Source organism: Meles meles, unplaced genomic scaffold (assembly GCF_922984935.1).
Source record: "Meles meles unplaced genomic scaffold, mMelMel3.1 paternal haplotype, whole genome shotgun sequence".
Taxonomy (NCBI): domain Eukaryota; kingdom Metazoa; phylum Chordata; class Mammalia; order Carnivora; family Mustelidae; genus Meles; species Meles meles.
In genome coordinates, this window is record NW_025721139.1 from 342,286 (window position 1) to 368,459 (window position 26,174).

The 26,174-nt window shown below is 38.1% G+C and overlaps 1 protein-coding gene and 1 long non-coding RNA gene across 2 annotated transcripts in view; both read right to left on the reverse strand.

Annotated features, from left to right (window-relative positions):
* LOC123936031 (phosphatidylinositol 3,4,5-trisphosphate-dependent Rac exchanger 2 protein-like) overlaps positions 1-4,349 on the reverse strand; it is a 41,419-nt gene extending 37,070 nt beyond the window's left edge. Inside the window, exon 1 of the mRNA XM_045996824.1 lies at positions 4,303-4,349. The gene's annotated coding sequence lies outside the window, so the exon portion shown is untranslated. The remainder of the gene's footprint in view (positions 1-4,302) is intronic.
* A 2,544-nt stretch (positions 4,350-6,893) lies between these two features.
* The window catches only part of LOC123936028, a 65,427-nt gene continuing 46,146 nt past the window's right edge, over positions 6,894-26,174 (reverse strand). The window contains exons 2-3 of the long non-coding RNA XR_006817061.1: positions 8,261-8,332; positions 6,894-6,924 (exon numbers count right to left, since the gene is read on the reverse strand). This is a non-coding gene — a long non-coding RNA (uncharacterized LOC123936028). The remainder of the gene's footprint in view (positions 6,925-8,260; positions 8,333-26,174) is intronic.

The window sequence follows — 26,174 nt, forward strand, 5'->3', positions numbered from 1 at the left end:
AACAATACCAATAATTCAGTTAAAGATCAATGAATGGAACAGTCCAATCAAAAGTCAGAGATGATCAGGCTGGATAAAAAAATCAAGATCCATAATGATGTACTGTAGTTGGCTAACTGAATTTAAATAAAGTAAAATAAAAAAAAAAGGCAAGATCCAACTATATACTGTCTCCTAGAGACATGTTTTAGATTCAAAGACCTAAATAGTTTGTAAGGAAAATACTGGAAAAAGATACACAAACAGTACAAGAAGTGTCATGGCTATAATAATATCAGCCAAAACAGACTTTAAGAAATATCCCTAGGGACAAAGAAAAACATTTTATGATCAATAGAAATACAAATACAAGCACTTTCAATGAATATATATTTAACAACAGAGCCCCAAAACATATAAAACAAAACTGACATAATTGAAAGGCAAGACAGACAATTTAACAATTATACCTATAGATTTCAATATCCTACCCTCACTGACAGAACACCTAGAGGAAAAGAGAAAGAAGAGAAGAACAACACTATGAACAAAACTGACCTAACATTTATAGAACATTCCACCCAACAGTTACAGAATATGCATAGTTTTTAAGCACACATGGAGCATACAGAGAGGGGGAAAAAAACAAACAAACAAAAAACAAAAAACTCCAGGACAGACCATATGCTAAACCATAAAAATGTCTTAATGAATTTAAAAAGATTTAAATGATTTAATTATGTTCTCTGACCAAAATAGAATTAAATTTAAAAAGTCAACTACAGGAAGAAATCTGGAAAATTCCAACCGTGGGAAATAAAATAACGGAATGTTAAAACTCATCATTCTAAGATTTTACCCTACTGACAAGCTCAAAAGTCAACCGGCCAGAGATTTCTGGATGCTGGAAGAACACATAAAACTCCTAGGCCAGAGCTACAGGACTTTTTTTTTTCCCCTGAAAGCAATAGCAGTAGCCAGAGTATCATTATTTTGGGGCCAGTTTGCCAAGGCTCAGTTCCCAAATCGCAACACAAGAAAGACCAGGTGGCCCATGCACATGGATACCAGGAAAGGAGACCTGAAGCTAAGAACCATGCATCTTTCATGAGGGCAGCAGGCGTGACTGCCCGCCACTTAGGAGGAAGAGAATATCTCTACCTTCTGATATAAACATCCTTTATATCGTGATATAAACATCCTTTAAAGATCAGCCAGAACAAAAGCAGTCAGTTCCTCCGCTCCGAAAATGTGCAGGGACACAGTCCCATGCAGAACTGCCTTCCAAGACAAACTCTAAATAAAGAATAGACAGATATTACGAAGGAAACGAGACCTTTTCAATAACTGAATGAAACTGAAAACACATGTAAAATTTTATGGAATAAAACTAATGCAGTGTGTAGGACAAAATCATAGCTTTAAACACCTACGTCGGAAAAAGCAAAAAGGTCCCAATAAAAACTCTTGACAAACTATGAATATAGTGGAACTTCTTCAACTGGAAGAGGACATCTGTGACAACAGTAAACTTCACACTTCATGATGAAAAACTGATTGATTTCCCCCAAGATCAGAAACAAGGCAGGCATGTCTGTTCTTATCACTTCTATTCAATAGTAAACTGGTTCTAACCAGTGCAAAACCCAGGGGGGAAAAAAGACATCTATATTGAAAAGGAAGTAATATAACTGTCTACTCTCAGATGACTTCATTCGATATGTAAAGTGTCCTAAAGAGTCTACCAAAAAAACTCCTAGAACTAATACATGAATTTAAAGCACATGATATAAGAATATACAATAAACAAAAATAAATAAAAGTCAAATGCTTATATGGTAGCAATGAACAGTCCAAAAAATGATATTAAGATCATTCCGCTTAGTGAAATAAGTCAATCAGAGAAAGACAACTATCATATGATCTCCCTGATATGAGGACGTGGAGATGCAACATGGGGGGCTAGGAGATAGGAGAAGAATAAATGAAACGAGATGGGATTGGGAGGGAGACAAACCATAAGTGACTCTTAATCTCACAAAAAAAACCTGAGGTTTGCTGGGGGAGGGGGCTTGGGAGAGGGGGAGTGGGCTTATGGACATTGGGGAGGGTATGTGCTATGGTGAGTGCTGTGAAGTGTATGAACCTGGCGATTTACAGACCTGTACCCCTGGGGATAAAAATACATTATATGTTTATAAAAAAAAATAAGAAATAAATAAAAAATTTTAAAAAAGAAAAGAAAAAATCATTCCGATCACAGCAGCATCAAAAAGAGCAAAATACTTGGGGAAAAAATTAACAAAGTAAGTATAAAACCTGAATACAGAATTCTTTTTTTTTTTTTAAAGATTTTATTTATTTATTTGACAGAGAGAGATACAAGTAGGCAGAGAGGCAGGCAGAGAGAGTGAGAGGGAAGCAGGCTCCCCGCCGAGCAGAGAGCCCGATGCGGGACTCGATCCCAGGACCCTGCGATCATGACCTGAGCTGAAGGCAGCGGCTTAAACCACTGAGCCACCCAGGCGCCCCTGAATACAGACTTCTTAAATAAAATGAAAATATGTTCATATGGAAAAAATTTAATAAATCCTACTTCAACAAAATGTAAGAATTCTGATGTCCAAAAGATAACATTTTTAAACAAACCACACTGAGTGGAAATATTCACAAATTATATGTCAGATACAGAAGATGTGTTCCAAAATAAAGAACACTTATAGCTCAATATAAGATAAACATCTCAATTTAAAAATGGAACAAAAGATTTGAATAAGCATTTCACCAACAGGATATATGAATGTCTAATAAGAACATTGAAAGCATGCCTGGTATCAATGGTCATGAGAGAAATGCAAATAAATATCATCTTGAGATAAACTACACATCCACTAACCCAGCTATAATTGCAACTGGTAATACCATGTGTTTGCAAAAATATAAAGAAACTGCAAACGTACATTGCTGGTGTATATGGCACAGTCATTTTGGCAGTTTCTTAAATATACACTTACTATGACCTAGCAATTCCACTCTTAGCATCCATCCAAGAGAATGAAAATATCCAAAGACTTGTACATGAATGTTCATCTCACCATCGTTGATAAAACAGTTCAAACTGGACATTTCCTGACTTTTTCTATACTAATACCTCTCTCTGAAAAGATCTTCAAGGCCCATCATTAATCATACTTGCTTGCTGACCCAAAGTCCATACACCAGCAAATGGATAAATAAAATATGGTATAGCCATACAACGAATACTATCCGGCAATAAAAATGAATGGCATATGGATACATGTTACAATGGAGATGAACCTCAAAACATTTACTCAGTAGAAGAAACCAGGTGTAAAATATTACATTGAACCATTCCATTTATAAGAACTATCCAGAAAAGGCAAACTACAGAGATTGAAAGTAAATCAATTGATAGCCTAGAGTTTACAGGGGTTGTAGAGATGAGCCATGAGCAGGCATGAGGGACTTTTCAGGGTGCTAGAAATCTCTATAACTGGATAGTGGGGATGGTTCCTCCACTCCACAATTGGCTAAATAGTATTGAATTGTACACTTACAATGTGGTCCTTACGGGCAATTAAATTGTCCAAATTACTACCAAAATATGCATTTCTCTGTGCTATCCTAAAGAAATAAAACATATATTCTTGGGACCTGGGTGGCTCAGTGGGTTAAAGCCTCTGCCTTCGGCTCAGGTCATGATCCCAGGGTTCTGGGATCAAGCCCCGTATCCAGCTCTCTGCTTAGCAGGGAGCCTGCTTCTCCCTCTCTCTCTGCCTGCCTCTCTGCCTACTTGTGATCTCTGTCTGTCAAATAAATAAATAAAATCTTTAAAATAACATATATTCTTATTCTTTCTGTGGAAAGTGAGTAAGGAACTTATGCAGGAGAAAGTTCAATCTTGAAATTTCTTTTCTACTATACCCACGAATCGCTTCCTTCCTGTGATGACCCCATTTACAGCTCTCTTAGCAAAAGCAAATGAAACCCTAGGGAGCTGAGGGATATACAAGCGATGATGAACTCTGGCATAAATGTCTTCTCTCACTAAGAATCTGAGGTTCTCACAAACAATTCATAGTCAGCCAGGAGAGGCCATTATCAGTGTTTTCCCATCCATGAGCTTCTGCCAACTCTCCCTTCTTACGATTAGAGTCCTTTGTGACTTTAGTCTCCTAGCCCGGACACATTTAAAGCATTGTCCCATGAGTAATTTTTGCACCACATTGACGCTAGTCCTTGGTTCCTTAGAGAGCCTAGCAACAAATCACAGCGTATGGTAACACTCATATATATACTTACCAAAAGAAATGTGCGGATTGTTCTTATTTTGTTAAGTTCGAAAAGCAATTTCTGTGCCTTCTCATGGTTACTACAATATTCATCATAGATACCAAACTTGTCTTTCTGTGAATTTGAATAAGGATAAGTTAGAGTCATGGTAATACCTATTTGGAAAGATCAACCTGTGTGATGTTTGTGAACATATTTTATGTGTCCAAAGCGTTTACTATATTTTGGGAGCTCTACTCTGTGTATGTATCTAAGCACACTTCATTTACCAATTTTCTCTGATTCAAGAAGAATAATCTAGGAAAAAAGGTTATACGAACTAGAGTCCAATATGACGTATGCAATACTAAGTTAATGAGCCAAATGGTAGCAAATTACAGAGAAGAGAGTACTTAGCTTTCCTGAGACGGTTCAGATACAGCTTTAAAAAAAAAAAAAAAAGTAGTATCTGAGCAAGGTTCAGAGAGATGAATGCATCATTCCCAGGCAGGGTGAGGGAAGAAAGCATTTTAGGAACAGGGAAAAGCATGTGCCTGATCATGCAGGAATAGAGGGACCTAATACCCTGCAGTTCACATGCACCAATCTGGACAGCTGTGTTTAGGAGGGACACGGACAAACAAGAGAATAGTCAGCAACAAGTGACTAAGATAATGATGGACTTAGAGTCTCCAAATATGAGACTCTCTGTGACAAAGTATGAGAGATCATTTCAAGTAGAATCATTTGTTAGTATAATAAAGTAAGGAAATGGTAGCTACTTTCAGACAGCTGTCATAGTGTAATGGGACTTACAACACTGTGTAGCTCCAAAACACAAAACTAAGACCACAGGGTGGACATTGCAAGGGCAATCCATAATGGGCAGTGGTAGGCAGATTCAGGATTAACATAAAGATCTTCTAGTGTTTATAGCTTTCATTAAAAGAGATCAAGTAGGAACAAGATAAATAACCTTCGTATTTGCCACAGAAGGGGGTACATTCAAAAAGGGAGTAATTTCACCATCATGACCTCTAAGCATCCTTCTGTCATTAGATTTTTCTCTCAGTGGCTAGGATTAGTATCTACCAAAGCAACTCCAATAAGAGGAAGACACAGAAAATGTATTGATCAAATATTAGAACCGAAGTACACCCTCTGGAATTTCCATGACATACATTTGGAAAGCAACACTGAGTGCTATTTTATATAGCCAGCAAAAAATATTTTGAGTTACTTATATTTTGAGTTACTTATTTCAAGAGATGGTATGACCCAAAAGGAAATACGCTTCAGAAATAGTTTAGCTAAATTCATGGATGACAGATTCATAGTGTGTTACTGAGGAAATGGATGTCAGAGTGCAAGATTCCCATGTGAGGCCCTGGACTAAGGCAGCAGATGCTCCAGCTGGCAGAAGATGTGAATTCATTCATGAAGAGGAGCAGTCTGCGTTAAGTGGACACAAACATGCGTGGTTTCCAGTCATACCCAAGGAAAGTACGGCTTGATCTTCCTGCGCCAAGGAGCCTCTCTCCATTTAATATTAAGTACCTTTATGAAATATTTCCTGATTATAAAAAGAACATATGCAGCTTTGCCCACTCCAGACAGGATTACAGACCTAAAAATTACATACCGGGGGCGCCTGGGTGGCTCAGTGGATTAAGCCGCTGCCTTCGGCTCAGGTCATGATCTCAGGGTCCTGGGATCGAGCCCCGCATCGGGCTCTCTGCTCCGCAGGGAGCCTGCTTCCTCCTCTCTCTCTGCCTGCCTCTCTGCCTACTTGTGATCTCTGTCTATCAAATAAATAAATAAAATCTTAAAAAAAAATTAAAAAAAAAATTACATACCGTTAACTTTCTAAAGGCTAAATAGAAATAAAAATAAACAAAAATTGACTTCTGTGACAAAATACTCTTTTGCATTTTTAACAAAGAGACGAAAATGATTACAGGAGCATGATGTGTAATTTGAAACAACGGAGGACTGACTGGTTATTCTTCTGCACCACTCAGTACGACCTTCTGAGAAACTACCCTTGAAAAACAAGAGACTCCGGCGTCTGTGTACCTAGAGTGACAGGGCTCCTTCACCTGCAGGCTTGTCACCAGCCCATTAACAAGGGAACATTCTGACTCACAAAAGGCTCATCACGCCATTGTAAGAGTAAGGATTTTCTCCCTCAAAAGGGAAATGCTCTATGTTTGGGGGAAACATAAAAATCCATTCATTATGAACAGCCTGAATATTCATTAGGATTCAAAGCTACAGAGGATGCCAAGAACTAACTTGCTGGAAAAAAGAAAAGGCTGTTTGTTCTTCACTGAATAAAATGGATGATGTGAGGACCTCACCCCTTTCCTGGCTCTCAGTGGAAGATTTCATTGGCCTTAAAAGACCCCAAACTTTCGGTGTCACATTTTACTTCTACACTGAGTTCTCACATGCTACTGTGCCAAAAGCTAAACCTTAAAATCTGGGGGATGGGGCAGAGCTTCTAAAATAAACAGAAATTGATCTTACAAAGTGAAGAAAGCGGGTTCCCACTTCTTGTTGAGTGTTAGGTTCTGGATGCAGGCATTCTTCCACGCCTTTTAAAAATGCCTTAGGTACAGCAAGGATATCTTCAATATTTGAGAACAGCATCTACAAATAAATATAATAAGTGCAATAGTGAAGCAGGTCAAAAAAAAAGTCCATGAGAGGATAGTATTCTCTTTGCAAGCTGAAAATTTCAGGGCATGCTTATCCTTTCTACCCACGCAGAGGGCAGAGGACCAATTTTGTCTGGACATCCTTTCTACTCCTACACAGCTCTGGGAACCAGGAACCCATTCCTGGCTCTCAGGAAAAGCCCGAATAACTAAATCCAAGCGTGACAGTCCCCAACCCATTAGTGAGAATGGGCAGCAGGTAACATAGTGCAGGCAGATTTGCTGGCAGGCTTTTGGGGGCAAAGGCTTCTTTGGTCTCTGGAACAGCATCCTGGAATGGACAGCTTCCCCTCTGGAAAGGTGCTGTGTCTGGAAGTGATAGCTTGGACAGCTACAAGGTCATTTTGCAGGGATGAGAAGAGCCAGCCCTGGGGCAAAGCAGATAACCTGGATGAAAGTGAAGAGCTAGACAGAACCTGGCAATCTTATCCACCTCCCTGAGTCACAGGTCCTGAACCTTCTCTTCTGTCTGGAGTCCCCAAATGAGAGCTGATGTGTCTTCAACTTGTTTGAATAATAAGTGTCTATTGCTTGGGACCAAAAGCACACAAACTAAAATGCTCCCATGGTAAGAGAATTTGAAAGTTCATTTTTAATTTATAAAAAAATAGTCAGAAGAGTCTATAAAAATCCTTGGGAATTTTTTTTTTTTGTAAAATAAAATAGCAAATCAGCACCAAAAATAAATAATCAATAATAATTTAGGCAGCTTAAATGAATAATAACAGTAGTGCAATTAATTTTCATGTACCTCCTCCCCCTTTACAAAACTCTTCATCATTTTCCTTTCCTAAAAGGAAAGGCTTATACATGTGTTTCTGAGTTGAAGACATTATGCAGACATTTTCTGCACCACGGGACCACCCAAATCATTTACTCTTTGGTGATCAAAGACTGAAGTCACATTTGTCCACATCTTGCTTCCTAAGCCACCTCAGGCAATGCTCCTACTTAGGGCTCTGTTCCCCCCTGCTCACAGACACTGAGGTTCTTGGTCATGTGTTTGTTTTTCTTCCTCTTTTCAAACTGCCCAAAGGCCTCGGCAAAAAATTGTTCCATGTCTTCTATGCCTCTACGTCCTCATCACTCTGTTTCTTTTCCCAAAACCTCTTTCCCTTTATCTCAGGGTCGTCCACACAAGTGACTGGCACAGAACTTATAGTGGAACTGAGGAGAAGCTCAAGAGCCTAGAGTAACATCCCACAGAAGAAATTTTAACTAAAAGGGAATGTGTGCTTGGGTTGAGGGCAGACTGTGCCTCTTCTCACCTTCACTGTTTCTTCTGTTACATTTTGATCAATTTTTGATGCAGCACACTGGTTCATTCAGTGTAAGAAAACCTGCATGAAAAAAACAAAAAAAAAGATATTGTGAAGGCAACATTAGGTTAATAAAATAACAGGGTGTTGATTAGAACTAAATTTTTTATAGGAAACCAGAGTTTAAAAACCCAGTAACTCCTGAGAATAATTGTTTAGTTGTAAAAGGTGAAACCCTGGTTCACAGTGGTTTCTCCCTGGGAATATATCCTTCAGAATTTGGGGGCAAGGGGCGCCTGGGTGGCTCAGTGGGTTAAGCTGCTGCCTTCGGCTCAGGTCATGATCTCAGGGTCCTGGAATCGAGTCCTGCATCGGGCTCTCTGCTCAGCGGCGAGTCTGCTTCTCTCTCTCTCTCTGCCTGCCCCTCTGTCTACTTGTGATCTCTCTCTGTCAAATAAATAAATAAAATCTTTAAAAAAAAAAAAGAATTTGGGGGCAAGACCAAAAGTGATCATGTATATATGAACTAAATTTATCCACCACGATCTCAATGTTCTGTGGTAAACAGTTAGGAGTCAAAATTTCCTAAATTTCTAAGTCTTGCGAAGTACAAAACACCAAAATCTAATGAAAAATTATGAATAATGAATAATGAAATATTGAATAATGAAAATAATGAAATAATGAATAATGAAAAATGTATCTCCTTCAACTCATTTTTTGTCCTCCCCACTCTTTCCGTCAGGCATGCACAGCAGATCACTCTTAAAAGTCACACAGACATGTTCATTGCTATAACATTTTCAGATAGTTGTGGATATTCTTCTTTAATACAACACCATACCTCAGGTCATTTCTTAAAGGGTAGTCATGATTTTTAATCTGAAACCAACCATATCAGTGAACTCTCCACACTCTGTTGCATTAACACCAACTGATCTATCTGCAGTTTGAAGAGATCTATTATATATGCTTGATGCTATAAGGTATTTTAGCAATGATGCACTAGGAGTTAAACATATCTTCAAGATATTAACACATTTTGTTATTTAATATCAAAGAAAACCCACATCACAATAGTTAGTATCAGTATCCAACTCATTAGAAAAATCTGTAAGTATGAGGAAAGTATCGAGCTCATAGATATAAATTTTCCAAAACTCAAAATTCACTTGCAAACTTGAATTTATCATCATCAGCAAATACTATCAGTTGTTTTCCTTGAGGTGACAAGCTTACTTCATCCTTTTTGAAAAAAAACTATCTGCCAAATGCCTGAATGCCAGGAAACTGAAACATAGTTTATCTCACAGTTGTTATTTCAAGTAAATATAATGTTCCATAGCAACTCAACCACAAATTCTAGTCCCTGGAGACAACCATATTTTTGAGTATGAGCAGAAGTACTAGGTATACTTCCCATTTCATCACACAGAATATTAAAAAGACACATGCTCAAGAGTCAGGACTTAATAAAACTCGTAATTTTTACAGCTTTAAGTGAAATTGGCATCCCCTTGTCACTCCCTCATGAGTGAGGACCAGGAAGTATGTCGTGGCTACTAGTAGAGTTTGGTGCCACTGCTGGATTCACACTAAAACATCAGCAGTTTTACACATGACTGATTTTCCCCCACCAGTGTAAGCAACAGCACAGTAGCGGGTCAGGGGGGTGGGGGGGAAGCAAACGAAGTCTTAGAAGTCTTAGTATTACCACGAGAATAGCTTTGACCTTACATATTCTCCAAAAGGATTTTTGCAAAACGCCAAAAACCTGCAAAGCACCAGTTGAGAGCCACTGTTTTAGGTATATAAAACATATCAATAAACAAAATAGTCAAGAATTTCTGCTCTTATTCTAGTGGGAGGAGGCAGACGATATGCAATAAACATAATAAACATATTCAGCGTACTAGAAGCTAGGTGCTAAAACTGAGCAACGAACTTACTGTAATAATAACATATCTACACACAATTGAAAAAAATTATTATTAAATGTTACCAAACATTTAAATTATACCAAGTCTCTACAATCTCTTTCAGAAAACAGGAGTAGAAGAAACATTTCCTAACTTGTTTTATGAGGCCAGCATCATCCTAATACCAAAACCAAAGACTTCACAAGAAAATAACAGACCAATATCTCTTATAAGTATAAAAGTTCTAAGTGGGGCGCCTGGGTGGCTCGGTGGGTTAAAGCCTCTGCCTTAGGCTCAGGTCCTGATCTCAGGGTCCTGGGATCAAGCCCAGCATAGGCTCTCTGCTCAGTGGCGAGCCTGTTGCCTCCTCTCTCTCTGCCTGCCTCTGCCTACTTGTGATCTCTATCTGTAAAATAAATAAATACAATCTTTACAAAAGTTCTAAGCAGGGGCGCCTGGGTGGCTCAGTGGGTTAAAGCCTCTGCCTTCGGCTCAGGTCATGATGCCAGGGTCCTGGGATCGAGCCCAGCATCTGGCTCTCTGCTCAGCAAGGAGCCTGCTTCCTCCCCTCTCTCTGCCTGCTTCTCTGCCTACTTGTGATCTCTGTCTGTCAAATAAATAAATAAAATCTTAAAAAAAAAAGAAAAGAAAAAAGTTCTAAGCAAAATATTAACAAGTAAAAGCCAAAAATGTCTAAAAACAATTGTACTCCACAACCAAGGGGAATTTACCATAGGTATGCAAAGCTGGTTCAACATTCTAAAATCAGTTAATGAAATCCATCTCATTACCGATCTAAAAAGAAAAATCATACGATGTGATCAAAAGATGAAGAAAAAAGCATTTGACAATTCCAACACCCACTCATGACAAATACTCAGTAAACTAAGAATACAAGGGAATGTCCTCAACATTATTAAAAAAAAAATCTTTTAAAAAAACCCTACAGCTAACATCATATATAATGGTGAGAAACTAGAAAATTTCCCATTACAATCAGGACCAAGGCAAATCCTGTCACCACTCCTTTTCAGCATTGTCTTCCATTTCCTAGTTAATACAGTAAGACAAAAAGGGAAGTAAAAGGCTTATAGGTTGGAAAGGAAAAATAAAACTGTCTTTGTTCACAAACGATATGATTGTCAGTGTGGGAAATGCAAAAGAATCGACAAAAAACCTCCTGGAACTTAGAAGCAATTATAGCAAAGTTGCAGGATACGTGGTTAATATACAAAATTCACTCACTTTCCTCTGTGCCAGCAATGAACAAATGGAATTGAAATTAAAAACACAATACCATTTACATTAGCACCTCCAAAAATGAAATACTTAGGTATAAATCTAACAAAATATGTACAACAGGAGGAAAGCCACAAAACTCTGATAAAAATATACCAAAAGAGACTAAATAAATGGAGAGAGGCAGTCCACATTAATGGATAGGAAGACTCGGTAATGTCAAGATGCTAGTTCTTCCCAACCTGATTTAACACAACTTTAATCAAAATTCTAGCAAGTTCTTTGGTGGATATCAACAAAACGATTATAAGTTTATATGGAGAATGAAAGACTCAGAATAGTCAAAACAGTACTAAAAAAAAATAAGGAAAAAGTCACAAGACTGACACTACTGGATTTCAAGGCTTAATATAAAGCCATAATCAAAACAGTATGGAATTGGTTAAAGAACAAATAGATAAATGAAATACAACAGAGAGCCCAGAAACAGACTCACACAAATATAGTCAACTAAGCTTTGACAAAGGAGCAAAGGCTATGCTATACAATGGAGAAAGGACAGTCTTTCTAACAAACAGTGCTGGGAACAACTGGACATCCACATGTAAAAAGATTAGAAAAAAAAAATCTAGACACAGACCTTACATCCTTCAGAAGAATTAGCTCAAAATGGATCAGACCCAGATATAAAATACAAAAGCCTAAAGTGCCTAGAATTAACATAGGGGGAAATTTCTAGGTGATGATATGGTGATGACTTTTTTAGATGTAACACCAAAGGCATGATCCATGAAAAAAAAAATTGACAATCCAGACATCATTAAAATTAAAAACTTTTCCTCTGTGATGACAAGAGAATGAGAAGACAAGCCACAAACCAGAAAGTATTTCCCTAAGAATTATATGACACATGTGATAAAGAATCATAGTCCAAAATGTACAAAGTAAAATTCAACAATAAGAAACTCAACAATGAAATTTAAAAATGGGCAGAACTGAACAGACACCTCACCGAAGATATACTCATGGCAAATAAGCGTATGAAAAGGTGTTCAAATCTTGTGTCATTAGGCAGCTACAAATTAAAAGAACAATGAAATACTACACACCTATCAGAAAGGAGAAAATCCAAAATACTCAGAGTGCCAAAGGCTGTCAGGCTGGGGAATAATCAGAAACACTCACTCATTGCTGGTGGGAATGCAAACTGATACAGCCACTTTGGGAAACAGTTTGGCATATTCTTACCATAAATGTTCTCACCATGCCAATTCAGCGATCGTGTTCCTTAGAAGTTACCTAAATGAGCTGAAAATTTATCCATAACAAAACCTGCACCTGCAAGTTCACAGCAGCTGTATTCATTAATGACAAAAGTGGGAAGCAAACAAGATATCCTTCAGTAAGTGAATGGATAAATACATCCAAATGATGGAATATTCTCAACCTAAAAAAGAAATGAGCATGATCTGGCCCCTCCATCCTCTCATATTCTGTCTCATCCCAGCTTCCCCATTCTGGACCACTGCCCAACCACAGCCACCTCTCTGTGCCTCCCCAACAAGCCACGCCTACTTCCACCTTGGCACCTTTTCACAACCTGCTTCCTCAGCCTAAAACCCTCTTCATCTGGCTGCCTCCTACTGTCACTCACTCCTAAGCTTCAGGTCTTTCATGGCCATCCAGTCTAAGTGTTCCCTTTCCCACCCCCCATCATTACCTACCTACCCCATTACTCTACTTTATCTACCCTATGGCACTACCTGCTCCTCCATGTCCCATTTTATGTATTTGTTTACTAGTCCCCCACCTTTATACCAGAGCTCTGTGAAGGCAGTCTACCTGTTTTGTTCACTCGGGTTTCCCCCGTGTCTCCCAACAATACCTGGCACTTGGTAAGCACTCAATAACTTTAGTGGTATAAGTAAAAAATATTTTCTTCACTAGAGGGTCTTTGTTTCTAAAGACCACCAGACTGTGTAGTATTAATTCCCCTCGTGTATTATCTTCCCAGCTATTAGAATACAGCTAATCATCAGCAACTTAGAATATAAGAATATCATACAATCGCTTTTCTTTTTCATCATCATATACCAGGGTACCTCAATATTAACACTCTGGACACTTGTGTCAGAAAAATGTTGGTTGTGGGGTTTGTCCTGTACATGTAGGATGTTTAAGTGTTTCATGGCCTGCACTGACTAGATGCTAACAGCAACTACCATCCCAGTTGCAACCACCAAAAATGTCTCTCCACATTGCCATGACTCAGCACCCCCACAGTGGTGCAGTTGAGCGCCCCTGGTATATACAATCCCCAAATACCTATAGCACTATTAAGGAAATTCACAAATTTGAGACTAAAAGCTTCTGCATTATCAACATCTCTGGGCTACATGATAAAAATAATTTTTTCTGGCTTCCTGGGTTTTAAGCAATGTCCCCTATTTCTCCATATATCTTCTTATTTCAATGATTTTGTTAGATTATAAGTAAAAAGTCCACCACATTTTTATAAAATTATTAGGCAGAATTTAAAGTTCCTTTCAAACAAAGCAGATTTTTTAAAGCTCCCTTTGTTGTATAGTTTCAATTCAGACACGATGAACAACAATTATAAAATACTTGGAGTTTGCATGTCTGTTCTCCATCAGACTATATAACACTACAGAAAATGTATGGGCAGCATGTTTTCATCTTTTGGAACAGATATGAGTTTGTCCCTAGACTGCCATGACAACATTCCACCCATACAAAGCTCCAAAAACAGAGAATAATAAATCACTTGTCACTTGTTCAGTAGCACTGAAGACTAACCCTCTTGGGCATCTATCTCTCTACAAACGATTAAAGGAAAATATATGTCACCCTGGGTTACTCAGATAGATGCCTAAAAAGATCACAGGGATACCAAACAGTATGTCAATATCCAGAGGAAAAAATCTTGGAATGTTGGTGTTTTTTCATGATTCAGAACCAAAAGGATTTATTACGTCCTATTTGTTGAGAGCCTGTTAATATGTACTCAATTTCCCACAAAAAGATGTTTTATTCTTTCTCAAAACAACTATTATTTCAAAATTAACATCACCAACATCTAGACGAAGATCATTTTTCACCATACAACCATACTTTTTAAACTTACTTGGCTGAAACTTCTCCAGGATTTGAGGATAATTAAAACATTATTTAGTGTCTTCTGTTTGACCTCAATGTGTTAAAAGGCAGCATGACAGAACTGTGCTCTTCAGGACTTCTCAGGGGCAAGAATTTATGAAGGATCAGCATGTAATCGGTAATCTAACCACATACAAGGCACAAGATTTTAAGGATGGTTAATAGGTGGTTAGAGAGCCACTAGTGAAAATGGACAGAAGATGAAGGAAAAACCAAAACCATGATGAATGGAATCTCGGAGATGCATAAAATGGAAAGGAGAGTAAGAATCAGAATAATTATTAAGTGATTTCAAAGCATACCAAGCTTTTCTGAAGTGTGTTTTTTTGCCAATTTTTGTTATTTTGTTAAGTTTTTGGTTTTCTCTTGTGTGTTTTTGTGATTTCAATTCCTATGTCTCATCCTCACCGCTCAGCCCATAAAAGATAAATAATAGCCATCTTTCTTGGATATTTAACTTCCATTGACTTAAGGCAGTGAGTTGAGTCTAAAGCGGAGATAGAAAGCAGTAGAGGTATTTTGAACATAACACAATTGGTTAAAATATTGTTTCAACTGCTACTGTTTAAGGAAATAAAAACATTTACATAAAAAAATCAATCATTACAGTCCCTCTTCAAATGCTAGGAAAAAAAAAAAAATCAACACAGGTTCCACATCCTGAATGGTAGCAATAGCCTGGAGCAAAAGCAACCACAAGTTCCCTTCACAGGCTGCAGTCATCACTATTCCCTGTTACCCTCAGACCAAAACTAAATGGCAATTGTTTTTTATTCTCAACACTAATATTGTCATCTAATTTATATAAAATTCATTTTACTGATTTTTGTGACTTAGAAATCTCTGTGGCCCTTTAAATTTTCAGCACATAATCTTGAGGTTTTGCCAAGGCCCTGTTACCTTTTATAAAGCTTTCTTTAATAGTAATCATTCTGTTAGGGTCCGTGATCAAAGGACAAAAACCAACACAAAGTGAAAGTCAAGCAAAGCTTTACTTCCAAGCATCGAAAATCAAACCAACCAGTGGCGGCCCTCTCTTACAAAGAGGCGATGACAACCAGGACACCGACTCTGGAGGTTCCCCTTACCAGGCGAGGCGAAGCGAGGCCAGGCCAGGCCGCTCCCCTTACCCCGCGAGGCGGCGAGGTGAGGCCCAGCTGCTCCCCTTACCAGGCGAGGCAAGGCGAGGTGAGGCCAGGCCGCTCCCCTTACCTGGCAAGGCGAGGCGAGCCGAGGCCAGGCTGCTCCCCTGATGCTGGGAGAGGCGAGGCCAGGCCAGGCCGCTCCCCCGCGAGGCGGCAAGGCAGCGAGGGAGGCGGGGAAGCGAGGCGGCTAGGCCGCTCCCCAGCGAGGGAGGCGGCGAGGCCGCTCCCCCGCGAGGTTCATGACGCTCTGCTCCTGAGGATTACAATGCTCCCAAGGATGCTGGTCCCAAGGACCATGCTCCCGACGACTACCACGCTACCACTACTACCCCAAAGACTATTACTAACCCCCCGCCTCACAGACTAACCTTTATAGAGGTGCTTGAGCCCGGCCCACACACAGATGGCCAATGAGAATGCAACACACAAGGAAAACTGCACAGTCACCCTGGGTCAGCAATAGGGGTGGCCAATTGAATCCCAATTCACCACAGCAAATATACGTGCACCCCACTGATTGGATGTCTCCATCCAACCTGGCCCGCCCCCATATCCGGGGCCTGCAAGCAAGTTCCTCTGGGAGGGGCAGGGTCAACCCAAGCCCACAAGGAAATGGCTCTCTCTGGCCAACCAGGCCCTTACAATTCCACACTTCTAACTTCTATTTGATTTTATTTTCAAAGTTTGCTTATTTTTAGTAATCACTACACCCAACAGGGGGCTTGAACTCAGCATCCTGACATCAAGTCGCATGGTCCCCTGACTGAGCCCCCAGAGTTCTAAGTTTTAAAATGGCACTTGGTCTTAAAGTATTAGAGTGAAAAATTCCCCCGAAGAGAAGAGAAAAAGCTTGAAGAAAAAGCATGAAGAAAACTGGAGCCTATTGACTTAACATCTGTTTTTCCAAGGCATTAACAATTATATTAGATGTTAATTCTAACATAAAGTTTACATTTTTTTTTCAGATGGGCCTGTCATTTTACTTTATCAGCCTGTGTGAGTTCTGTCCATACCAAGATCATGAAGGACATCACTGAAATCAAAGCCATAGTGTGGCCTTACTCCACATACATTGTTCAACTTTTCTTAGTACTTTGTGCTCTAAGTCCTCTCAAGGATGATAGATGGGCTGCAGTCTCTATAAACACCTTACCGTTTGGTCTTGAATTAATTTTTTCTACCTTCTTTGCATTTGTTAGTTTTTAAATTTCTGAAATGTGTAGAAAATATGACTGAAGAGACTCGGCCAACTAAGCCACCCAAATATCCCAAAGTACTATTATTATTAACCTAATTTAATGTGTGAGGAAACCAAGGCTCAGAGCCTTGGCTGCATTCCCTGCCTATGAGACATACTGTATCTGCATAGGTGTGTGGTAGGTGTTTATAGGTGTGTTGAGGAGGATTAGCTCTGAGGGGTTTCAAAACAGCAGACTATAAACATTGGGCACTTCTTAATCTTATTTATTTAGTTGTTTTTTTCCTGAAGTTTGGTGTATCACTGACCATTCCGGAAAAAGACATCAATCACCCAAAACAATATAAAGGAACACAAGATCATCATGAATCAAATGATACGTGGAATATATAAGCCAAGAGAAATTTATTGCCAAAAGTCACTTTATTAAAAAATATTTAATAGTTTAAAATAAAGTAAAATGACAGGCCAACCTGAAAAAAAGTTCTACAGAAAAGTCAGGTACAGAAAAGAAGACTAATATCCTTGGAGCTGCCTTAGCTCTTCTGAATGCTATCAACTCTTTATAGCACCAAGAGAACCATTAAACAAACATGGCGCATTAGGCGAGATTATAGAACAAAAATTAAAATCTATTCCTTTATGTATTACAAGTCATAATATTTGTAAAAGAGCTCAAAGTCAAATGAAAATAATGAACCTTTCATTACATTCTGAATTAATAACAAAAAAGGGTATTTCCAATATCTCAGAATTTGGGGTGCCATTTAATAAGATAAAAGTATGTTTCCGGTGTTGGTGATTGATATGGGATAAAATGAATTTCCAAGGGCCGTTCATAAGCTTATACGAACATACTTGTGAAAATGTTTCCTCAATAAAATGCCGGCTCAATTAACTTATTTTTAATATTGCACAAATATTTAGTCAGAGATGCCAGGAGACTATTGTGGTTCTAATATAATACTTCAGATTGTGCTGCTCAGGAATTCACAGTGATATCAGATAACTTAAAAAACACAGCACAATGAAAGAAAAGGCTAAGCAGGAAGTACAAAGCACACTATATAGATAATATTCTCAAGCACAAATTTTTCTCTGGCACAGGAAACTGGTCATTTCCCAAATTTAAAGTGCAGAACACTATTCCTGTTTAAGTCGTTATTTGAGAATTCAGGTCCCATGAAAAGGAAATGTAGCTGGGGCACCTGGGTGGCTCAGTAGGTTAAAGCCTCTGCCTTAGCCTCAGGTCATGATCTCAGGGTCCTGGGATCGAGCCCCACATTGGGCTCTCTGCTCAGCAGGGAGCCTGCTTCTTCCCTCTCTCTGCCTGCCTCTCTGCCTACTTGTGATCTCTCTCTATCAAATAAATAAAATATTAAAAAAAAAGAAAGAAAAGAAAATGTAGCAGTGATGGAAGGAAAAGTATTTAGTGCTGGAAAATAACCCAGAGAAATGACTTGAGGATCCCAACACAAGGATTCATCTCTGCCTGGTATCCAGACCTCATTTTTTTTTTCAAACTCTGTTCTAGCTCACTATAAAAATCCCACAAGGTAGAGAAGAAAGGTTTTTTAAATTTGCTTCATGATACATATATGCTTGAACTAATTTTAAATTTAAATTTAAATTTTTTATTTAGAAATTTCTGTATCTATTTTACCTTTTCTTCAGAACTCCTAAAATTGTTCATTCCTATCCTTAAGATACATATGACTTTTCTACCAACATCCTTTTGCCCCTTCTGACTTACCATACCCCCTTCTCTCCTTTCTTCATGTCTAGATATTCAACATACCATCCACTTCTCAGTCTGTAGTTCTGTTTCCTTTCCATTTTCATTCTATTTGAACTCTACTTCTAAAAGGAACTAATGTATAGTAATGTTAACAGTTAGTTTGGGGCTAGTACACATCAGTGGAACAGAAGAGAGCCCAGAAAACACTCTGAGTAGGAGGGAATTCTGTATCTGAAACCAGTGGTGCTTTTTTTTTTTTAATTAATTTACTCATTATAGAGAAAAAGCACACTTGCGAGCATGCACAGGGGAGAGGAGAGAGGGGCAGAGGGAGGAGGAGAGAGAGAATCCTCAAGTTGACTCCATGCTGGCCCACAGCCCCACTGGAGCCCAGTCTTACAACCTTAAGATCATGACCTGAGCCGAAATCAAGAGTCTGAGCCTTAACCTACTGACCCACCCAGATGCCCCATGAAGCACGTGGTACTTTCAATCAGTGGGGAAGGAATGCACAGGTGTTGAGACAACAGACAGTCCAGTTTGTAGACTTTGTCAACTTAAAAAAAAAAAAAAAAAGAATGTGAGGTGGTTTAAAGTTTGAATTCTGGAGCCAGTCTGCCTGGATTCAAACCCCAGGTCTACCAAATGCTAGATACAAGACATCTCACCAGTAAATTTACCTCCCTGATGCAGTCCCAATATCTGTAAAATGAGAATAATATGGTATTTATTCTTATAGCCTTCATGCAAAGGTTAAAGAAATTAATATTTGTGAAGCAACTATTACATCAAAAACCAATATACCACTGTTAGCTAGAACTACTAATTTTTCCTATTTTATATCACCAAATATACTTGCCAGATGTTACTCTCATTAAATAACAGTACATTTAATCTCTGATTAATTAATCTCTAAATTAATTAATTTAGATTAATTAGATTAGATTAATTAAATTAGATTAATTAATCTCTAAATTAATCTCTAAATAACAGTACATTTAATCTCTAATTAATTCTTCTTGAAGGTTCAAGAAGAATCAGTTGTTTTTTTTTTTCTTAATATTTTATTTGACAGAGATCACAAGTAGGCAGAAAGGCAGGCAGAGAGAGAGAGAGAGGAGGAAGCAGGCTCCCCATGGAGCAGAGAGCCCGATGTGGGACCCGATCCCAGGACCCTGAGATCATGACCTGAGACGAAGGCAGAGGCTTAACCACTGAGCCACCCAGGCACCCTGTTTCAAAAGCCAAGAGGAAAATGAAATAGGAAATATCATAAATAGTCTGTATACTTCATGAACCAAGTAGGAGCCAGGAAAATACTATTAATGAGTTCATTTCCATAGATATTAGCTTGCAGCTCCATCAACAGCTGAATATTCATGAAGCAAGTTGGATGCAGGTAAACGAGAAAACTTCCCTTACACGAAAACAGCAATTATAACAACAAAAATTTATGCATTTTTTTTCTGACCTGGGTTATGTAAAATAACAAAGAAAAAGCTAATGTCCATTCAAAACTTTATGAATTTTGTTATATAACCACAAAGATACAAGAGATTTGCTTACTGCTCCAAACAGCAAACACCCTCTAATACCAGTACTTTCTGTGTTTCAGAACACTTAAATCATCCTAGATCCTCAAGAAGCAGCCTTAGTGGGATGTACATGAAATTGTCCCTAGGCTGAGTGCACATTACTAACATGGTTTAGGGCAATTATTTGCAGAGCTTAGAGCTTGAAAATGCAAACAATATAAAGAACAAACTAAACAGTAAACTAAAATCTAATCAGAACTACATCCAATATTTGGGGGTTTGTCTGGAAGTCCTAAGTGCCCCCAGCAAGAAGACGTCAGGCAGCAATGATATTATTCAGGGATATGGGAGCATGTGTCCTGCTGTCATTGGTCTGAAAGTTATACGTATATACAGATGCTCTTTGACGTGGAGTGGGGAGAAGAGGAGGTGGGAGGAAGGGAAAATGGCACCTACCGGGGAATAATTTTTATTGTCATGGCCTCTTCCAAATGCAATAGGATTTAGATTTGGACCCTAGAGCTGATAAAGAACTGGAATAAAATTCAGAAATGAAGTAGCATGTGACTTTATAGTGCCGAGTCACACTGTAGAGGTGGGTTATCAGATTGATACTCAGGAATTGGTGTCTTTGCTCATCCCAGTCCCCTGGACCTAAGACAGTAAAACTCATTCCAGACCCTGCTTCCCAGGGTGGAAGAGGCGATGCGGTCTGTTTATCGCTTATTGCCTTGTGTTAAGTTTATGGTCCTGAAACACCCGCCACCTCCCAGTGTCCATTTATCACCTTGTTTCGTACTCTGTGCCTGTGTCCTCACCATGCCCTCTCCCTGGAATGCCCTCCTCCACTCCAAATTTAGTCAACTTCTACTCCTCCCTAACAGTGGTTCAGGGTCCTCTTCTGTAGGTAGCCTTGCGCTAATTCTCTAGGTTGGCGTTGGTTCTGCTCTTCTGGTTTCCAGAATGCCCTGTGCACTTTCTCATGATTGTACCTCATGTACTATTTGATTGTATTAAATGTATGCACCCTTCTCCCCCACTAGCTTGAAGCTGATGGGGATAAACACAGTATTTTAACCGCCTTTATACCCAGAACAACAGGCCAGTGCTGTGCACAAAGTAGAAATTCAATGTTTCATAAATGAACAATGGACTGAATGCAAGCTAGATTAAGAAATCTCTGAGACTCTGTTTCTTCATGTGTAAGCAGGGGCCAAAAATAGTATCACCTTATAGAGAAGGAAAAGAGGTAGAGGATGAGAGCAGAGAGTAAGGAGGTAAGGAGACGGCAGAGTATAGGACCTTGTTGACCATTATGAGAACGTCGACGTTTACTCATAGTGCAATGGGGAAGGTTTCCAACTGAGTAGTGACAGGACTTGGCCTATGTTTTAGATGGACTCTGGTACCTTTCTGATAATAAAAAATGAGATGCAAGCTCAGAAGCAGGAAGATGAGTGATGAAGCTACTGCATCTCTCATTCGGTGAAATGAATTTTGTTAGTACCACCATAATTACAAATGTTTTTCACATATCCATATGCACACACACATACACACACACACACACAAGCACACCCCATTTCAATTAATAAACACCGATCCAAGTAATCCCATTTTTTATTTCTCAAAATCATTTAAAATGCCAGTTAAGGAATAGATGCATGGCTATTTCTTCTGTTCTGTTTCTCTTTTTCATTTAAATATTCCCTTCTGTTCTGTAGACTGAACTAAGGAAGCCATCAAAAATTATGACTTATAAACTGTGTCAACAATTGCTTTCTTATGTATCACTTCATTAAGTGAAGAATAAATGGGATGTGGCCATACTGGTTTCTTTCTCATTCCAAAGTGATAGAAATGAATGATGAACTCCCCGGGTCAAAAGTCCACACTCGTTGGAATATTTGTTCAGAAATGAGAAATGCTTTATATATTTTCATATATGGATTGTGACTGTTTAAGAAAAATATTAAACATTATTTTAATCAAGTAAATTGCCTAAATACTAAACTAAAAAAGCTAAAATAAGAGTATTTCATATAAATTGGCATGGCCCTTTTCTCAGTGGCAAGAAATATAAACAACTCTGAATTCTCAGTTGGCTAAGTAAAGACAGACATAACTGCTTTGATGCCTATTCACTAAAGAATTAATTAATAAGAACACATATGAATAAAGGGACATGAAATAATTAGCCATTGCCACATGACCAGAAAAAGAAAGGTTACTGAAAAATTAAGGTTACAGAAAAATTAAGGTTACTGTTCAAACTTACTATTTCTACCACAGATAGAGCAATAATATTTAATTTATTAATTATTTAATAAATAAAGTGTCCTTTTTTTTTCACCAGTTATATAAATTAACTCAATTAATGTTTCCATAATCCTCTAAGTTTGGGTATAATCTTAGCTGAATTTTAGCAATGGAGAAACTAAGTCTCAAAGAAGTGAAGTAAGGTCTCCAAGGTCAAGCAGCCAGGATATGAGGGAGCCTGGAATAAATTCCTGCTTGACTCAGCACCAACTCTCCCATGGCTCACTGGATTATGAGACCCACACTCCCCCACTGGGAAATTAAAATAGTCAGTCAGGAGACCTCATGCAGAGGCTGAAACAGAAACCAAATAAAGTTCAGTTTCTAAATTTGATTTCCAATGTTCCTAGCCCTGCTTTGGAAAAGGATGGCACTCCCTCATATCTTTGAGCACAGAAATCTTCCGCTTAAGGCTACTTGATTTGATTGTAGGGACTTTTTCCTGAAATGAATAAAAAGCACAGAATTTGAGTAAGCTCTTGTATCTGTAACAGAATATTGCTTACAGAAGACAATTTTCTGAAAATCCTGTCCTCTTAACCTAATTATAGCATGTAAGTTAAAACCACATTAAAGAGCACAATACAATTGAGTACCTACTTTCAGCTAACGAATTCCATCAGTTGCCAGGGGCAGACCAAAGTCTGCCTGGTTAGCATACTACCCACTAGTTTCACCTACAAAATATAGGAAATGGCCTTTCACCATTTGAGGAATTTAAATACTTAGAGTTACCTTGTTTTCATCCAAAATTATTGTATTACTACTACAGAGAGAAATACAGGAGCTTATAAGGGTTTAGGACATAGGATACATCCCAAACCCTGAAACCCTGAATCAGTCTTCAGACATCCAAAACAATGTACTAATGAATTCAAAACAGCATAAAATCTCCTTTGAAGATGACCAATGGAGTTAATAATGATAATAATTATCCTAAGCATTCATTCTCCATAAAGCTAACTGTTGCTTTTATGATGTTAAATCTAAGTTTTGCCCGCACCCAGACACCATTAATTAGGGTAATTAATAGGCAAACCACAGACTGGGGAAAAATATCTGTAATACATAAGTATGACAAAGGTTCCTTATGTAGAATATACAAATATTTAAATCAATAATAAAAAAAAGAAATACTTTACAATTTTCTAACGAGTAAACATTTGAACAGAAAGAAGATACAAAAATGCTGATAAACGCTTAAAAGAGCAGCTTGGGTCATCCGTTATCAGGAACAATCAAATTAAAATGAAAATAAGATACACTAATACCAGGAACTAAAATAATAAAGACTAACGATACCAAGTGTTGGGGAGAATGTGGTTTTATCTAGGACTACAAATGACACTCTAAAAATAAGTTAAAGTGCCAATTCTCAATCATCTTCAGGTGAGCAATTTATATCACAGTCTGTCTGTGATACATAAGCAGTGAAAATAAAAAAATTAAAACCCATAATAAAAGGCTTATTAAGAAAATGTTATGCATTATACTAATTTTAAGGAATCTAAGCATGAAAGGCCATGTAATTCTATTCGGTAGCTTTACAATAACTCTAAACCTTATACTTCCCATTATCTGTAAAACTTTATTATATATCATTATGTACGGAGGGCAATCAACATAAAGAGTGTACTAAGTAAACTGTCTAAAAGAAGAGGAGAAAACTATGGAGCAGGAAGAAGGGAAGAAAAGAAAAAAGATGAAACAATTCTTCCCCTCAAAATATTTAAAATTTAGTTTTAGGATAGAATTATATACCTATCAAATTATATTCAAATTGTATAGATCTCCTTTGCATATACTGTCCTCTAGGGTCTAACCCCTGTGTCCTCTCCAGGCACAGCTCTTACTCTTAATGTGTCCTGGATTTTATACGGTCTGACACATAGCACAAGCTCCATACACATGTCATTATCACATACTCATTATCACATACTCATTATCTGGACTTCATGGTGAAGCAGTTCTCCTGAATACTGAGTCAGCAATGGTAGTTACTGATAAAATTCTTAAAGACCAGGATTAAATCTGTTTCCCTGGTTCTCTCACAGAATCTAGCCCAGAATCTCACGCATAACAGATGCGTAACATGCGTAATTACATGCGTAATTTAACATGTTAAATTCATTGGGTATAACGATTTCATTTCTCCAGTGTCCTTTTTTGAATTCCAATTTTCCAACAACTGCTTAATATATGATTATATGTAAATAACTCAGAGTCATCTGTATTATCTTCTGCAAGTACAGGAAGATATTTCGTTCAAGATTTAAGAGAAACAATTAGTCGACATCAAAAGGCTGTAATCAGTGAAAGAATCTTCTCTCTTCTCTACCAGAAAACTTAGAATAATACATTCAGTGACAATATTAAGGCAACTCCTACTGAATTTTTGTTCTGGTATCTATGCCATGTCGAATAATTGTCAAAGGCAAAAGAGAAGATTCCTGGGCTGGCTAATGCAGGTTTTTTCCTGTTGCCTGTCAATAGCCACCTGCTTGATGACCCATGCTGCAGGTTTCTGAGATAGTAAGTGTAGTCTACAGCCTTGGGACAGAAGCAAGCATGAGGGGCACCTGGGTGGCTCATTGGGTTAAAGCCTCTGCCTTCAGTTCAGGTCTTGATCCAGGGGTCCTGGGTTAGAGCCCCACATCGGGCTCTCTGCTCAGGGGGGAGCCTGCTTCCCCCTCTCTCTCTGCCTGCCTCTCTGCCTGCTTGGGATCTCTGTCAAATAAATAAAACCTTAATAAAAAAAAAAAGAAGAGGAAGCAGCAAGCATGACCTGGCTTGCACCAGATGTATGCTTTAACCAGTGGAATCACCCAGGACCAGATGATAGTAGATGAGCAATAATCAGTTTAAAATTATATAAATCATTCCTACAGAACTTCATCTACCTTTTTAAATATTATCGCTCAGCCATTCCTCGTCTCAAAGTCATACTCTAATTCCAGTCATTTCCCTTCAATCACCAGTGTCATTGATAAGAACTGCAGCCACCATTGCAGTGGTGAAGGAAGGTTTCAATCCATCCTCCAGGGCCTAGATCAAAGCCCACTTCCTTCCAGAAGATTTCCTCCAATCCTTTGGCCCATATTTTTTATTTCTTAATTAGATAACCAATAGAATTACTAGATAAAATACTCAATACGTAGCTACCAAACTGAAGTAGTAATTCTAAATTTTCAAAAAGTTAGACATTAGTATTCTTTCAAAGAAACTAGAATTTTATGTACAAATTGAACATTTCATCTTCAATCATATGATTACAAATGGATGTTACTATCTGGAAAAAGAACACAGTCCAATAAAATGTGCTGTACGGTTAGAAAGTCGAGTTGAAGCATGGCATTAATTTCAGGACCTACCTGTATTTAAAAGAAACAGAATTCTTAAACAGGAGAACACCTATCTCTAAATACTTATAAATCTAGAACAAATTTTAATAATTATTTCCTCATCATTAAAAGAAAAAAATACAGAATATATTGAAATCTGTTTACAAACTTAAGCCAAGGATAATTTTGAACAGTTCAAGTTCTGAAATAAACAATCCATCATCTTCAAAACTTATTTTTTAAAATAAACAGTGCAATTTTTTTCATAACCTTAGGTTTTGCTAGAGAAATGTATTCATCTGAAGTTTTTCC